The sequence below is a fragment of the Ursus americanus genome, chromosome 32 (genome assembly GCF_024610735.1).
Source record: "Ursus americanus isolate L20-20 chromosome 32, mUrsAme1.1.p, whole genome shotgun sequence".
NCBI classification, from domain to species: domain Eukaryota; kingdom Metazoa; phylum Chordata; class Mammalia; order Carnivora; family Ursidae; genus Ursus; species Ursus americanus.
The window spans coordinates 15,903,779-15,922,817 of NC_142158.1; positions in this window are offsets into that span (position 1 = coordinate 15,903,779).

A 19,039-nucleotide genomic window follows, 5' to 3' on the forward strand; every position below is an offset into this window, starting at 1 on the left:
CTGTGTTTGGGATTACAAACTTTACACATGAAATGTGCCTAAACTAAATCAAGAGCCTTGCCCAACCCTCTACCAATGAAACATACTTAAGAACAAGATGAAAATGCCTGGAGTAGTCAGGTGGACTAATATCAAGAGTAAACCCCGACATTATATATGAGGAATTTTTAGCTAGCAGTGAGCAGAGCCATTTGTGAAGACTCCAATGAGGAAAATATCTAAGCATTTCAGTGAACTAAGAACTCTGGTTGCTAGGGTCACCTGGGTGGCTCAGTCCGTTAAGTGGCTACCTTCGGCTCGGGTCATGATCCCAGGGTCCTGGGATCAAGACCTACATTGGGCTCCCTGCTCAGCGAGGAGCCTGCTTCTCCCTCTCCCTCTGCCTGCCACTCCCCCTGCTTGTGCTCTCTCTCAAATAAATAAAATATTTTTTTAAAAAAGAACTCTGGTTACTAATTAAGAACTGACAATCATGTTGTTTTTCCTGTTTCTTTGAGCCTTTTAAACACGTACAGGGAGGGGCGCCTGGGTGGCACAGCAGTTAAGTGTCTGCCTTCGGCTCAGGGTGTGATCCCAGCATTGTGGGATCGAGCCCTGTATCAGGCTCCTCCGCTATGAGCCTGCTTCTTCCTCTCCCACTCCCCCTGCTTGTGTTCCCTCTCTCGCTGGCTGTCTCTATCTCTGTCAAATAAATAAATAAGATCTTAAAAAAAATAAAATAAAATAAACACGTACAGGGAGTCAGAGACCTGGGCTCCAAGATCGGTAAATGATCAATCATCTGACAGGTAGGGGGCCATTCATTCAGTGATGCCTCAGTTTCCCAAGCCTCAAAACGAAGATCATAATACCTACCTTATGGGATTATTGCAAGAATCAATGCAAATAGATGAGGTTATGTAAGTAGACAAACTTCACAAACTCTACATGATGATACAATTTGGGTCCTATGGATTCCAGCACTGACATAAGTTAATTTGTCAGTGGGGAAGTGGTTGATTTTTCATAACATTGTATGTGTGATTGGTCGAATTCATGTAAAACTAACTTCATCTACTGCTGAAACCCACTTAGTATTTATTTTTTGCTTCATAAATGTGTACAATTTTTTTAAAATTTATTGAGTTCAGTGGCTCAAAGTTCTTTTTTTTTTTTTTAGATTTTATTTTATTTATTTATTTGACAGAGATAGAGACAGCCAGCAAGAGAGGGAATACAAGCAGGGGGATTGGGAGAGGAAGAAGCAGGCTCATAGCGGAGGAGCCTGATGTGGGGCTCGATCCCAGAATGCTGGGATCACGCCCTGAGCCGAAGGCAGATGCTTAACCGCTGTGCCACCCAGGCGCCCCTGTGGCTCAAGGTTCTTACAGAACTTGATTTTATATTTTAAAAGCTCTCTTCCTGCGAGAGGCTGAGTTCACAGTGTCTATCTATAGATTTAATACATATTTATCATACACAGGATAGTTCTATGTGTGATGAAGGTCTACTTCCTTTCCCAGATTATTATTTTCTTGACTTTATTTACATTTTGCCTGGATAAGCATATCTATACAGTTTAATAGTTCAAGTGATTACACCATGATTTTGAGGTTTTCTGAGGAAAGCTGGAGTATACAACTATGTTTTTAAGTTAACTGATTTGACCATCCTTGATCCAAAGCAAACCAAAAACACCTGACTCTCGCCAACTTTTCCAATGGCTGCATCAGCTTCTCTAGAAGCAGTCAATCAGCAATGATCACATTTCAGATCAACCTCAAGGCTGAGATGTCACCAAAGTGATTGGGAAGAAATAATCAGCCTGAGTAGACATACGAAAACAAACCTTCCAAGTAAAAGGCGAAGATCCCAGAGAGGCTCATCCATTCCTGTGGGCATCCTAAACAGAAGAGCGCTGGTCATGATGGCGGGAGGAACCACACGTTCTTGGCCGGTCTGCCATGCTGGCGGAAAGAACAAGGGATCCATTGGTAATGAGGTGGAGTCATAAACTGGGACATGGTGTAAAACCTTGAGAGTGCCCAATGGCAGGAAGGCAGGAGAATGAAGAATTGCGTAATCCTCAGAACATCCGAACAGTGCTGCTGTTCCAAGAGGAACAAACACTGCAGTCGAGATATCTGGACACCATGAGCCATAAACCCTGCCCAAGGCTCTTCTCCCAATCACCCACTGACCTCTTTTCCTAAGGAAGCTCTCTATAGGGCAAAGGCTAGACGAATCAATACACCACCAGCCCCTCACTTCGCTCCTTGGTTCTCTTCCAGCCAGGGAGTAACAGCTGGGATTAAAAAGATTTACTTAGGTGTGGTACTTTATTTTCTTTCATGTATGTGCCTGTGTCCAGCAAGAAAACCTATACCTCTATATGGAAAAACCTCCATACATTATTTCTCTGTCTACATGTATGACTAAAACATGTGACTTCCAGAGCCAGTTCTTTTTATATGTATAAGAAAACAGAGATTAACAATAATGCTGACATAGGCATACAGCCCGGAGCCAGAGTGTGCAGATGGAGATTTTTATTTTATTTTCTTTTAGAGAGAGAGAGAGAGAGAGACAGTGCAAGCCATGGGTGTGGGGGGGAAGGAGAGGGAGAGAGAGAGAGAGAGAATCCTAAACAGGCTCCACATTAAGCATGGAGCCCAATGCGGGGCTCAATCTTACAACCCTGAGATCATGACCGAGTAGAAATCAGAAGTTGGACACCCAAATGATTGAGTCACCCAGGTGCCCCTGTTCTTTGATTGGAGTTATTAATTATTATGTGCACAAAATCACACAAGGTGTTTCTTTGGCAACAGCAAAAGAAAAAAAAACATTATTTACAATGTTGCACAAAAATCTTAGTCCCACCATTTGTAAAGATCACAAGTTCATGAGTGGATACTAGAGATCCCTAAGGAATTCCCTTATTATGACTAGAATTCATCTGTGAATCTACAACAATATTGATGATGAGAGTATATAGTTTTGGTTCCAGGAGTCACTGAAATGCTAATCTTATGAGACTAACACTATCTAGTATTACTGTGATGGTCATAGCAGTACTCACAAATATCCCATTTGTCCTCCTACTTTTTCCAATTAGGGCCACACAATGGATATAAGAGGAAATGAAGTATGTTACTTCTAACCAGAGCCATGAAAAGTTCTTGAGCAATTCTCCACGCTCTGCAAATCTACAGGGTTTAGAGAAAAGTATGCGGTGCTAGAGATGGAAGTAGCCTACCTTGCAGATCACTGAGGAGCAGAGTCTCCAGACCCATAGTGGACATTAGGTGAGTGAAAAATAAATGTCCACCATGTTAAAATGCTGAGATTTGGGAAGTGTTTGTTACCGCAGCAGAGCCCGTCCTGATTAACACAGATAATAATGGATTTAGTCTTGGGAGCTAAATGAAGTCTGCAGTTAGATGTTACACGTTTTCAGTCTTTTCACGAAAGGCTCAGCAGGATATAGAAGAATTGGCCAACTTTTTCTGTAAAGGACCAGACAGTAAATAATTTAGGCTGGATAGTCTCTTCACAAGTACTCACTCTGCCATAGGATTATATAAGCAGCCATGATGGTATGTAATGAGTAAGGTGGTGTTCCAATAATACTTTATTTATAAAAACAGGTAATGGACAGGATTTGATACACTGGTCATAGTTTGCTGGGCCCTGTGATATGGGACCTCCTGTTAAATGTAGTTATGTTGAAAACTTGGTATATGAGTTTCCTAGGGCTATCTTTTTTTTTTAAGATTTTTTATTTTTAATATTTTGACAGTGAGAGAGACAGACACAGAGAGAGCACAAGCAGGGGGAGCAGCAGAGGGAGATGAAGAAGAAGGATCTCCACTGAGCAGGGAGCCCAATGCGGGGCTCAATCCCAAGACCCTGGGATCAGGACCCAAGCTGAAGGCAGACGCTTAATGACTGAGCCACACAGGCGCCCCTCCTAGGGCTATCTTAACAAAGTACCACAAACGGTGTGGCTTAAAACAACAGATATTTATGCTCTCACAGTTCTGGAATCTGGAAGCCAAAATCGAGGTGTTGGCAGGGTTGGTTCCTCATGCAGGTTCTGAGGGAAAATTTGTTCGACGCCTTTCTCTCAGGTTCTGATTTCTTGCTGATGACTCTCGGCATTCCCTGACTTCTAGATGCATCACCCTAATCTCTGCCTCTATTTTCACATTGACATCTTTTCTCTGGATGTGTTTGTATTATAAGAAGACCGGTCATATTGGATTAAGGGCCCGTCTTTCTTACTCCTTCCGGTATGACCTCAACTTAACTAATTACATTTGCAATGACTCTATTTACAAATAAGGTCACATTCTGAGGTACTGGAGGTTAGGGCTTCAGCAAATCTTCTTGGGGCACACAATTCAACCTGTAACACTTGGTTACTTAAGGAACACATTTCACTTAGAAAACTGTCAATGATACGTGAATTTAAGATAAGCTCATAATCAGAGATCAATCCATGAATTCTCTTGACAAGACTGAAATTTTAGGTGTATTATAGAGCCATTAAAAGAAAAACTGTGCTCATAATTAAAATAATAAATAGAATTTTGTAATGAACATTTACAATTCAGTATTATTGTTCAGACTTCTACCTTTTCCAAGTCATTGATTGATGCTTAAGATGAGAAAATTAGATTTGATTTACATACTTTATTTCTTGAGACTGTTATTAAAGCAGAGGATTGATGAAATGATTATTCCTTAGAGTCTGAATGGAGACATCTATAAGAATTTATTGAAGACAAAACTACAATTTCCTTGGCAGATTTTGTAAAAGGAACACACAGGTGAGCAACCAAGTAAGTGCTTTAGATGGTGCAGGAGAGGGGTTCAGAAGGAGAGACCCCCTAAGTGGCACCTTCCAGGAGGATGTGGCACCCAAGCTGGGCTGGAAGGGTGGCCAGGGTTTGGACAGACACCAGAGAGTGTCTAATGGGGGCAAGGGCATAGCATGATGCAGTGTGGGGAGGAGGATCGGCCTGATTTGAGGTCGCAGGGGCATGTTGGGAAATACCAATAATTGTAACTGCAAAGAGCAGTTGAAATGGATACGAAGGACCGTGAATGTCACCCTAAGAAGGGTTCACATTACATTCATGAGCAATAGGTTTCTAAGCAAATAATCAAAGCCATTTTGTGTAGTACACAAGACAAATAAGGCAACGGATCAGTGAGGAGTTATCGAGGCATTGTTGAGGAATGTCTAGGGATTACGAAAAAAAGGTGGTAGACTGTGGCTGGGTAGTGGGGTAGAGTTAGAACAGTTCATAGGAATTTTTATGCATTTTGATGATTGGAGTTCTGAGACTGAGAAAACCATGAAGGAGAAACAGATGAGCCAACACGATCTCAAGAGTGAGGGAAAAGAGGCAAGAGGCAGATATAAACGCAAGGCAGGCAGGCAAGACAAATTCTAGCCAATTGCTATTAGAGCGAAGACTAATTCATTAGTTCAACTTGATTAGTCAAGATAGGATGAGGTAGCCATGGTTACATATAATCCCCCACATTCCAATAGCTTAGCACAACAAAGATTTATTTCTTGTTCATGCTACATATCTAGGGCTCATTGGAAGGGAGCTCTGTTCCACAGATTTATTCAGGTATCAAGGCTAAAGGGCATTCCACCATCTTGGGATGCTGCCATTTCAACATGGAACTGCACAAGGGGAAGAAAGAACAAGGACAACACCCACCACTCTTAACTGCCTTCAGCCTATTTGCCAGAACTTGTCACAGAGCCAAAATCCAGGTTAGGCCGGAAAAGATAGAGAAGCCAGGCAGTATCCACTAAGCATTGCTATCTCTACTGTCTCATTTTCTCTTCTACTTAAAAATAGTTATCTATGAATTTCTGTCCTAATGTTGCCCTTAGTAAAGGGAATCTATTTCTCTCCACATGTTTTCACAACAACCAGGAAATGCTCATATATTCTCAACCATAACCATTGCAAAGGCCTTTCACGAGCATCCTGAACAATGGAGATAGAAACAAAAGCAGGATGTTAAAATTTGCTAGTTGTTTCTCCTTGATGCCTATATGGGTTTGGGCTGTAACATGTGCTTGTCACTTTAGCTGCCCCTATAACTCCTGATTGTGTCATCAGCCATACAGGTGGTTGTCACCAGAAATACCAACATGTAACTGGAAGGATATGTATATGTAACAGGATATTAAATATAACTTTTTCTATCTCAGGTTTAGACAAAGACGCCAAAGACAGAGCAAAATGCAATCGTTGCCAAACATCCATGTGCTAGAACAAGGCGCTAGACATATGCAGGTATGTTAAAGGACTATGAACCTGGTTCTTCCAGCATTAGCCCCGCAAACACCTTCAGGCTATAGAAGGAGACCAAGAATTTATTCCCCATTTGAAGAGGCTAATAATGAGGTTTTCTCTGGAGAGATTTTTTTGGTGTGTCTTGTGTTTCCCTCTTCAAAACGGGGCAAGCCAAGTAAGGGGGTGTTAAAGAGATGGGTACAAAGAATACAGTTCTCCCGGAATTTGGTAAAGTCGCAGACTAACGTTTGACTCATGCCCTGAGATATCTAAAGAAAACAGTCTGTGGAAGCACTGGGCTGTCAGAGGAGAGGACTGCCATCATCATGTTTGCTTATAGATCAAAGGGGGTGTGTGTGTCCCGTAGACAGATGTGGACCCTGCAGAAGTTCAAGCCATGGATTGTCTTTGAAAGGACTCTGCCTAAAAACATGTCTTTCCAGGGACAAGATAATCTTAGCATAGAATAGCTATCAATCAGAAGCTGAGGGAAGGAGCAGGGAGCAAGAAGCCAGTTGGAAAAGCCATCACCCAGGCTAGGGACCCGTGAGTGATCCTCAGAGATAGATAGGAGTGGGAGGTAAGGAGGTCTCTAATATATCTCCAAGAACAGCCCCTCAGTGGAAGAATCAGCATTTGGAAACTCTTAGACCCAGAGGTCACTCACAGATGATCAAAGTACTAAGTTAGTGCAACTTTCGTGTTCCTTCCTCACCGGGCGCTAACTCTGGAGGGGCTAAAAAAGCAGCAAGGAGAGAGAGGGAAAAGGAAGACCAAGAAGAAACTTTCGTCTACACTGCACAGCTCTGACTAAATTAGACCTCTGCTGGGGGAGGAAGAGAGGTTTCAAACTGGTTGAGTAATTAGACCTGAACTAGGGAGGAAGGAAAAGTTTGAAATGGGTTGAGAACTTGACATTTTGACATCACACTGGCTGGACTTCCTACCATCCGAAAGAAGGTTCGTCACTATCTGAGAGGGTGAAAGCTCTGGGCCATGGTGTTGTTCCACCAAGGAGCAGGAAGACAGATGCGCAGAGCAAAGTTTGCAGAAGCAGTGGTGAGAAAAAGTAAAGTTTCTTACTTCTTGGATCCTAGCCAGCCCTTCTGGTTCAAAAAAGCCTGCTCGCATGAATATCTCAGTGAACACACATAAATATGGCACGGGCTGGGAAATATACAGTTAGTTGAGCCTTGAACCTCACAGATTTGAACTGTGTGGGTCCACTTACATGCCGATGTTTTTTGAGAAATACAATATAGCACTGTAAATGTATTTTCTCTTCCTTTTAATTTTCTTAATAATATTCTTTTCTCTGACCTGCTTTATTGTAAGAATACAGTATGTATTACATACACAAAATATGTGCTGACTATGCTGGCAGTAAAGCTTCTGGTCAACAGTAAGCTATTAGCAATTAAGTTTGGGGCATGTCCAAAGTTATACACAGATTTTCAACTTTGCGAGGGTTTGGCACCCCAACCCTTGTGCTGTTCGAGGGTCAATTATAGTTCATATTGTAAAAAATTCTGGTAGAATAAGGAATAATTGCGAATTGCTTTAGTTGGTGATTGTCTTGATGGGTGGTTATGTTTTTAAGAATTTAAAGTGTGTGCAATCAGTAATCCATTAATTCAAAACTATTTCATTGAGGTCCTATAACTAGGTACCTACAGTACCCATAAATTGCTGTAGGCTATATGAAAGGTCGTCATGCTACTTTTTCAAAGCTTTTACATATTAGTGAAAGTAGGCAAAAAATAATCTTAACACAATGTGATAAAAGTTATAGAAGGAGACCATAGACTGTAATATTAGAGCAGAGAGTAAGGACATTTTACCTCTCAGAAAGGATCTAGAAAGCTTCCCTAGAAAATGATATACCTAATCTGATGTTTGATGTGTTTATTTAACCTCTTCCAGAATGGGTTAAAAAAGAGCGAGCTTACTCTTGGTACCAAAGCAACTCAGCACAAAGGCATGCAACAGGAAAGCCCAGCTTTCTCAGAAACAAATTTGCCCGCATAATTATGGTACCAAGTACCATTGGACGATGGTCCTGAATGGATCTAGAGATTATTTAGAGCCTAGATTTGGCAACAGACCTATGTAATATGGTATGGAATTTAGAGATATCTTTCAAGCCATTGAAAATGGTTACAATATTTTGGTTTTGCTCTTCTGTTTATATATGTGCTTTAAAAAATAAATAGTATAAGTCTTTAAAAAAAAATCTATAATTTCACTATCCAGAAAGACTACTAAATATATTCTGGAATGTTTTCTTCCATTATTTACACACTTATAAAAGTTTTATTTTATTTCGATTTTGTAGCCAATAGTTTTAACACTTAATATTATCCTGTGACTATTTTCCAATGTCATTGAATAGTTTTTTAAAGATTTTATTTGTTTGTTTGTCTGTTCATACCTTGAATTAAATTCTAGACAAATTGCTAAAAATGAAAATGTTAAGTAAAAGGATTTGAACATTTTTTGTGACTTTTAATTCACATTGCAAAGTTGTGTTCCAAAAAAGATGCATCTGTGAGTAGTGAATGAGAGGTCTTGCTTCACAACATTAGGAATGATCAATATTTTAATCTTTCCTATTTGACAGATAACGGCTTTGTATTCGAATTTGCCTTTCTTTGATTATTTACAATGTTAAGTATCACTTTATGTCTTATGGACAGTATTTATTTTTGTCTTATTTGGAGGATCTGGTGCTATGATTGGTGATGGTCAAAGTCTTTTTCTGTACCAATAAGATATTAACCATTTATCCATTGTATTTATTCATATAGTTCTTTTTACCCTATATTTCGTATTTCTGAGTTATTGAATTTTGCATCTTTACTGGCTATAATACATATTTGAGTATGTTTTTTGGGACGCATGCAGGGTTCTTTCTGAGCCCGTACCTAACTAAAATATCCTTCCTGCTGCCATCACACGTGAATGACATCTTGCCGGTCCGTGGAATTCTTGGGCTACAAGCTTTCCCTCACAAAGGCACAGTGTCTTCTGATACACAATGTAGTGGAGAAGCGTATGCATGTGTGGTGGTTAATTTTATATCAGTTTGACTGGGCCATGGGGTACCCAGATATTTGGCCAAACGTTACTCTGGGTTTCTGTGAGGGTGTTTTTGATGAGATTAACATTTGAATTGGTAAACTGAGTAAAGCAGATTACCCTCCCTGGTGTGGGTGAGTCTCGTCCAATCAGTTGAAGGCCAGAATAAAATGAAAAGGCTGATCGCCTCCCAAGTAGGGGAGAATTCTGCCTGACCGCCTTCAAAATGGAACATAGGCTTTCTGTCACCTTCATAAACATATATGCCAGTTCCTTATAAGTCTTCCTCTTTCTTGATAGATAGAAGATTGATAGATAGATAGATTGATGAGAGATGATAGATAGGTAGATAGATAGATAGATGGATATAGAGATGATAAAGGACAGAGATAGATTCTGTTTCTCTGGAGAACCCTGGCTAATATATCATGTTACCTAGAATGTTTCTTCTTCGTTTCCATGGTTATAGAATTTCATCTGTGAAATTTAAAAATTTAATCCTGATACCCAGGTGTCATGTCTTTTTTTTTTTTCCATCATTCTGTTTGGAACACAACATGATCCAACTAGACGGGAAGTTGAAGGATCTACATAGTAGCTGTTCTCTCTGGAGTGTTCTACGAGGAAGGTCATTTGCTGGGAGAAAGGAGAAAGGTGGAAAGGATTTTAAATTCTGTGAGTTAGTACTGGGCCTTTATAGTATACTTCCGGCTATCTGTGTCTGTCAATCCATTTCTGTCGGTTACAACACTCCTACTCTCCTACCTTGGTCTTGACCTTCCGTTGGATTCAGATGTGACCTTCAGTATGAACCTCCAACGCCTAGCATTTAGCGATTCCCAGTTGTTAATTTTTCATATACTTAGGTCCTCTTTACCCAGACTTGAGCCCAGGAATTAATTTATATTCACCATTCATTTAGTAGACTTTTGGTAATATTTGTTCTCTGATTTAAATTGAAAAGACCAAGTATTTCCTCACATGGCAAAAATACACTTGCCTGTTTTTAAAACACACACCTTCTTTGGATTACTGTTGATAATAATCATAATAATATATATATTTTACATATATATATAAACATAAATGTTTTCTGAGTGATTTTGTTAGGGATATAAGGGAGCATACAATTAGTCCGTTGACACTGTAATTCCACAGTTGAAGAATTCTGCATGATTACCTACAACTTCACTTACCAATAAATAATTAATAACACCTACTGTGTGTCAGGCACTGTGGTATGCAAAATTTATCAGTAGTCTTATACGTATAAATTTTTAAATTTACGGCACAAAATTATGCTACCTGCACAATACATCATAAAATCACATATTCTTGTACTTAATTTAGTGTTCTTTCAGTTACAATAAAATTACTGCTTTCCATAAATGATACTATGCTTCAAGATTATGAGAGACTTAAGCAGCTATAATCACTATAACTCTTAACTCACCGAAGCCATCTCTCGCAGTTCTCTATTCTCATTTTGTGAGGGTTACTTCTGCATACTCGTTACTCCTGTATTATGTACAGGATAATCCATAGGAGGGTGTGTGCACACATCCATGCATATCCACACTCGGGGAAATTCTGAGGTCTTCCAGAATTCTATAGCTATCAAAATTCTGTGTGCTCACAATGCCCTACATTTCCGAGATGTCCGTTCTTAAGTTTCCTCATATTTATTCAGCTTATTTTTTCTGTCCACTTTCTGCCTCACTTCTGGGGGTCTGTACCAGCATCTGTCTATTCCCCACCCACTTACATTTATGCAATCATCAGTCATTCCACCTGTCAGTCAACAAATATTTCCTGCAAGCCACGCACATTAACTCCGGCTCTAGAGAAATAAGTAAGGCTTAGACTTTTTTTCTCGAGAACATCTAAAGACAGTCACTCTAGGGGATTAGGGATTCAGGCTTCAACATATGAATTTCATAGGGACACAATTCAGTCAACAGCAGGTTATAAAATTCCTTACCATAATTTTGTTTCTATAACTAGATTAGTCCTAGTTAGCTTCAAATAGCTTCAAGTTTGAAAGAAAAGGAATGTGTGATTATTAAATAGTACCTAGAAGTCAATATAACACCAAGTATTTTAAACTACCAGCCACTTAGATAAATTTGCTGAGCAGCCCCCCTCTCCTTTTCTGAAGCTTACATGCAGTGTCTCAGTTAGATTTATTGATCGTTTTATTAAAAACCTTTTTTAAAAAAAATTTTACTTGTATATTTGAGAGAGAGAGAACAAGCACAAATGGGGGGACAGAGGGAGAAGAAGGCTCCTCGCCGAGCAGGGAGCCCAATGTGAGACTCAATCGCAGGACCCTGGGATCATGACCTGAGCTGAAGGCAAATACTTAGCCAACTGAGCCACCCAGGTGCCCTCAAAAATAGTTTTTGATAGAATTTCCATGGCCATGATTGATGGATTTGAAAATGTAACACTATAGCTAGACTTGCTCCATACCGTGGCATAGTCACTATGGCACAAGAACGTCCAGAAGATACAAGATAGAGACTTTTCTACCCTCCTGCCACCGCTGCCCTAAGTACATGGTCCCACATGCAGCACACTGGACACTGCCTCATTTTCCAGGCTGAGGTGTCTGTTGAGGGTCTCTAGGAAAGCTCGTATCAAGAAAATGCGCACACTTGCAACCTCTTGTTCAGAGTCAAATAGGTTTTTTGGGGGTTTTTTAGATTTTATTTGTCAGAGAGAGAGAAAGAGAGCACAAGCAGGGAGAGCGGCAGGCAGAGGGAGAAGCAGACTCCCTGTTGACCGCAGAGCCAGACATGGGGCTCAGGCCCAGGACCCTAGGACCACGACCTGAGCCGAAGACAGACGCTTAACCGACTGAGTTACCCAGGTGTCCCCAGAGTCAAATAGTGTCTTAATTCAACATAAAATATGAAATGTACATGCTCATTAGGTGTTATAAGTAGACTCTGTCTCACTCTTTTGTTCTCTCTTGTGTGCATTTTGTGATTGATTGTCTTACATCCCATAATAGAAACATTTATTTATTTAAGAACCTCCAAAGGGGGCACCTGGGTGGCTCAGTCATTGAGTGTCTGCCTTTGGCTCAGGGCGTGATCCGGTTCTGGGATCGAGCCCCGCATCAGGCTCGTCTGCTGGGAGCCTGCTTCTTCCTCTCCCACTCCCCCTGCTTCTCTCTTTCTCACTGGCTTTCTCTGTGTCAAATAAATAAATACAATCTTTAAAAAAAAAAGAAAAAGAGAAAGAACCTCCAAAGGTAACTTACTTAATTAGGAATTGCGCCATTGTGGCGCACAGTCCCACCCACCCGCAGCTGGGAGTAGGAAATGTGCTCTTCTGTGACACACCAGGATGTTGAAATTCAGCTCAACATGGGCCAACGCACTGGGAAGCCAAACGAAATGACATATAGGGGACTCAAGTTTGTCAGGCCACCTAAACAAGGAGGGAAAAAAGCTACATCAACCTTAAGGAGTATACAAACTCCTTTTCAAAAAAATAAATCTCACGGGGCGCCTGGGTGGCTCAGTCGTTAAGTGTCTGCCTTCGGCTCAGGGTGTGATCCCGGTAGTCTGGGATCGAGCCCCACATCAGGCTCCTCTGCTGGGAGCCTGCTTCTTCCTCTCCCACTCCCCCTGCTTGTGTTCCCTCTCTCGCTGGCTGTCTGTCTTTCTGTCAAATAAATAAATAAAAAATCTTTAAAATAAATAAATAAATAAATCTGACATGCTTCAGTTAATACTTAAATTCTTTTCTAATGTTATTTGATTACTTGTAGACATAAAAGTATATATAAACCCTTAATGTTTATATCTTGAATTCATCTATAAAATCAGAAAAAAATAGTAATTAAGTAACAAACAAAAAATACAATATCAATGAAATTAAAATTGAAATACTTTTGCTAGGTTGCACACTGTTTTGTTAACTCGCTGCTTGTAACATGACTGTATGACTAAGGATTGCCTTTTTCCCTGATTATGAATATTCTGATGGTTTTATATTTTTATAATGATAGATTCATAAACAATTTCCTTATATTTGATGTAAAATTATGTATTGCATAAATAATAAAAATTTACATAATCAAATATATTTACTTATTATGTAAGCACAAGTACAGTTTACATCATAACAATCACATCTTATAATCAGTTCTTTTAATTATAAAATAACAAAAGGCATAAAATCAATTAAACTTTCCCAGACATCTAATACCCAGGGATATGCCCAGTTTAGTGTTTCTTTTCTCATTTCCCATTTCTTTTCTCTTGTTTTAAAAGCACATTGTGGAGAGAGGAAACAGGAAAGCAGGTCTCTTTGTATGTGAACTTTAGTATAATACCCTATGCTTTCAGCTAGGGTGATCAGCCATCTCAGTTAGCATGAGGCTGAGGGGTTTCCTGGGATGTGGAATTATCAGCCCTAAAAGCAGGACAGTCCCAAACAAATGAGATGGTGGATCACCCTACTTTCAGCCTTCTGTTTTGTTCCCAGGCTCCTTCATACTGAAATCTGCACATATTTTAGGCTGTAGCTTCTCTCACTCTCCATCATCAGTCAACACACTTCATCCGATTTTCCAAAGTTTGTTGAGAGAGCCTAACTTCCATGTGGCCCCTCCGTTCTCTGTTGTTGAAGGTGGAGAACTATGTTTTATCTGAACCCCATTACTGCTATTTTAATGGCCTTTCAGTTGTGCTCTTCCCACCATCTTCAACAAGAAGCCATGGATCAGGGATGACTCGGACCCGGCTCCACTTCTCAAGAAACCTTCCCATGTGCGACTTGGACTTTACTTGCCCTGAACACAGCATCTGCTGCCTCTATTCAGTTGCTTTTCACGATCAAAGAAGAACTACTTGGCTCTAATGTGATCCTAAATATAAATGGAAACACTATGTTAACATAGGAAGTTTGGTTATAAAAAAAAGTCATCCAAGTGTTTTTGAGCGATCATTTTTTACAATGTCACTTAAATAAACACACATAAAAATGCAACGCTTAAAAAAAAAACTTTTGAACCCCCAAGACTATAGCCACAGATCCAGGAATGACTTCTCAGAGATCGTTTTAACCCTGTATGTTTATTCATATGTGCAGGGTGCACCATTTTAAAATACGGAGAAAATTATGATCGTGAGTTAGATTTGATGTGAAATATGCTAGAATCTTGGCAAGCCTTTTTAAATATAAATTGGATAAGGCTCAGTCACTCAGGCCTCTATCAGAGAACAGTTTTCTAAGAAACATTCTAAATAAGATTGGATGACAAAAAGGTAGGATGTTCACCTGACTTCTCATCACCATGACTTTAATTCGTGGGTGCATTTTTCTTTTTCCTTTCAGGACTTGAAATAGTATCCACGTTCCCCTCCTAAAGATTTTCTTTCTTTCATTCTTTCTTTTTAAGATTTATTTATTTATTTTTAGGGATGGGGGAGGGGCAGAGGGAGAGCGAGAACCTCAAGCAGACTCCCCACTGAGCATGGAGCCTGACACAGGGCTTGATTTCACAACCCTGAGATCATGACCTGAGCTAAAATCAAGAGTCGGAAGCTCAACCAACTAAGTCACTTGGGTGCCCCCCCTCCTGAAAATTTTCAGTTGACTGTGGTCTATCAGCTCCTGCTCTTTTAAGGGTCTACTCTTGTCATTGACAGGTAGACTGATTTTACAGATGTTTTTACCATAACTTAATTCCTTGTTTCAAATATGAAATGAATCAAAATTAGAAGACTTGTAATGGAGTAAAATTTATAGAACTCATTTTATTTTTTTTTAAAGATTTGTTTATTTATTTGAGACAGAGAAAGATAGCAGATGCACCTACGTGGGCATGGTGGGGGGAGAAAGAGAATCTCAAGCAGACTCCTCGCTGAGTGCGGAGCCTGATGGAGGGCTCAGCCTCATGACCTCAAGATCATGACCTGAGCTGAAATCAAGAGTAGGATGCTTAACTGACTAAGCCACCCAGGCGCCCCAATAGCACCCATTTTAGTATGTCATTTAGACATCCTCTGGAGACTCCTCTTTTTTCACCATGAGGCCCATTGATGTTAATGCAAGTATGGAAACTGTTTAAGTAATTGGGATCCCTGTGAATTTAAAAAGAAACTTTCTCATCTTGACAGGTATGAGAAAAGAAAATGTAATCTGTTTAAAGGACAATTTTCTGTTCATTTTATTATTATTGTTGCAAATATGTGTTTGCATCAATTTGTTACCACTCCATCACAACTCCTGGTTTATTCTTCAAAATAACAGTATCTGTTTTTTTGTCTCAAGCTTATTTCTATTGTTATAAACATTTTGACTTTGTTGGAAAGAAAAGAAGTCCTCTGAGAAATATTGTTTGCCCTCTATAAATAAGAAAAGAATGTTCAGTAAAATTCCAAAATGAAAAATCACTGTATTTTCTGAAAAAGATTTATTGTAATGTCTTCTACAATATGAAGATCTTCTTTAAGGAGGCCGCTACTCATTCAGGGGTAAAAATTTTTATTTCATGATTATTTAAGCTATAAACCCTTCAACATTTTGTAAGATGGCAATTTCAGAGATTTCATTTTCAATCAAACAACTCAGAAATAATCTTCAGTTCCTTAAATCACACAAGACAAGAGCATATTTCCCAAATCTCTAATTTAATGTTCATAAATGTCATGAATCAGAATAAAGATTTGTGATGAACTCACGTCCCCAGAGTGTGGTCTTGGTTGCAATCCTTCTATAGACTTATCTCCATTTAAATATTTGATTATAAAGGACATGAAGTTGCATAAGCAACTAATGAATCATTGAACACTACATCAAAAACTAATGACGTACTATATGCTGGCTAATTGAACATAAAAATAAATTAATTAATTAAAAAAAATTTTAAAGCCAGAAAGTTCATGTATATGAGGTGCAGATGGAAGGAGAAAATTTTCAGAAGGGAGTTTTCAGGACTATGGAATTCTGAAACTGGGGCGAAGTGGTTACTTTGAAGAAACTATGGACAATCTGTGAGATTAGTGTGGATGTACATAGTCTCTCACTTCGCTTGGGGCCCTATGCTTCTCTCCCTCTCAGAGAAGAATCAGAACCGACTCAGCAGCTTTGTTGAGCTTCTTCAAAGTCCAAGAGTGTGACCCGATTTGCCATTTCCTAGGGCTTGTTTGAGCCAGGCAAGGATGAAATGTGTTGGGGGTCTTAGCAACTAACAAATTGTAATTCTCAACTATATTATCTTATTGTAGACACAGGAACTCAACAGAGTGTCCCTAGTCCATAAGCTGAGTTCCAAGTTGATTGCTTGGAATTCGTTTTCTCCACAGAATTAACATTATATGTTGAATTTAGATTTTTAACTGAAGACATATATAAATATAAGTATATATATATATATATATATATATATATATATATATATATATATATATATGGTGTTGGTAACAAACTTCAGACCTTGACCATCACATGTAACATTGTTTACCAAAAAAGCAGCTCCAAAAGAAGTTATAATTCCCAGATGCTGTGGGCATATCTTTTCCATTCCCAAACTCCTCCTCTTTTTCAGTCCAACAGCGGGCAACTAGAAGAAAATCAAGAACTCAAGACATCATTGAAACAGGGGTCCAAATCTCCCTAGCACAGAAGAGACTAAACATGGGAGGGGTTTAATGATTGGGTTTTAAACATATGGCATATAATTATAAGTTTTCAGGCTCAAAAAATAAGCGGTTTTCCAGGATACTTAATATTCTGTTCATCTCAACTTTAGAAATATCAGCCCTTGTGACTGAAACTCAGTCACAAAAAAGACAAGAGGTTGATGATACTTATGAGAGAAAAAAAGGAATAAAATCCTTTCTGTCTACTTCATATAACAAGAGTTATAAACTTCAATGACCTCAGAGGATTTGACTGTATCCGTAATTGTAGAAATTAGACACAGTAATGAACACTTGGTTCTTCTCTTTTCCGGAAGCTGTCTTAACACCACATGAGTGGTGTGCTTAATTTTTCTGGCCTTTGGCCATATTATATACACAAACCATACTGACCAAATGTCTCACTTTTTTAGCTAGAATGCTCTCATTCATACAGCAATGGTGGGGGGAAAAAAGTGAATTAATGCTTCTTAGCTGTTACCTGACATTATATTTCCTGTCCTTTCTGCACCCTCCTGCAAAATACACACAGTGTTAAAATTTAAAATTCTGACATTTGTAATTCTTTTCTTCTAGTAAGTGCTTCTTCCCATTGGCAAATTCATCTCTAGGGGCCTGGGTTTTCTCACTTATAAAATGAGGAAATAATATACCAAGGAATATCCGAGAGTTTTTCTAACTGAGAAAGTTCATGGTACTACTTATGTTTATACTAGGATTGTACAAATACATAAATATATTGTGGATAGTGAGAGCTAGGCTTTCATTTCTGGGGAGAAAAGGTATAAATAGGGAATGGGGACAATAGAATAAACTCTGGTATTGCATTGAAACTAAAGGTGTTAGTATGAATTCATGGTTTTTAATATATATGCAGATGAATAGACAGAAATGCTGATATGTACCTGGGTTATTATATATATATATATATTCTGCTTTGTCTGCTGAGAGGACCTAGAAGCAATGACAAGCCTGTAGCAATTAGCACATCTAGAGCCCAGATACTAGTTCAAAATACTGGTCCCTAATAAAAAGGAGCCAAGACTCCTTGGAGAAAGTGTTGATTGCAGGACTGTGACAGGGAACATACGGCACAAGCCCACGACATCTTGTGGTACCAAAAAGTAAAGACTTGTTTGAAAATGATGGGGCTATGTCAAAAGAACACTGGAACCAATTTGGAAGATCTTCCCAAAGGCCAAACCTGGAAAAATTTGAGTGAAAAAAATAAACTACAGGATAAGAGTATAACCTATAGAATAAAAGAAATATTCACAAGTCCAGACTCCTATCGATCAATCAGTGAGTAGGGGGCAGAGACTACTCTTCTTTAAAATCGAATTCCAACGAATAAATATAAAAGACATGAGGAGGAGAGAAACATCCATTTTAGGCAAACACAAGAATCATGGAATGATGCAAAAATTTGTGGGCAAAACCATGATGAGAAACTGTATAGCCCTAAAGCGTCTCCCAACAAGATAATTACTAGTTACAATGGGAAAAATCCTAATTTTACCATGAGGGAAATCAGCAGATACCACCTTAACCAACTGGTCAGAGTTAACATCCTCAGTAATAAGATATATTGACATGATGTATCCCCCGATACGATGCACTGGGAAGGGCACAACATCACTTCTGCCTTCTCACCAAAAATGCAGAATTTCAGTTTCTTCTGGTGAAAATATTAGGTAAATTGAGGGGTATTCTAAATAATGGAATCTCTAAGGAAATTTTAATAACTTACTCTAACAAATATAAAAACATACTTTAGGGACTCCTGGGTGGCACAGTTGGTTAAGTGAAACAGTTGGTTTCAGCTGGTGTCATGACCTTGTCTTTCTGAGACTAGCCATTCCAATAGGTGAGAGGTGATTATCTCCTTGCGGTTTTGATTTGCATTTCCTTGACTATTCGTGAGGTTGAGCAACTGTTGACCATCTATCTGTATGTCTTCTTTGGGAAAATGTCAATTCAGATCTTCTG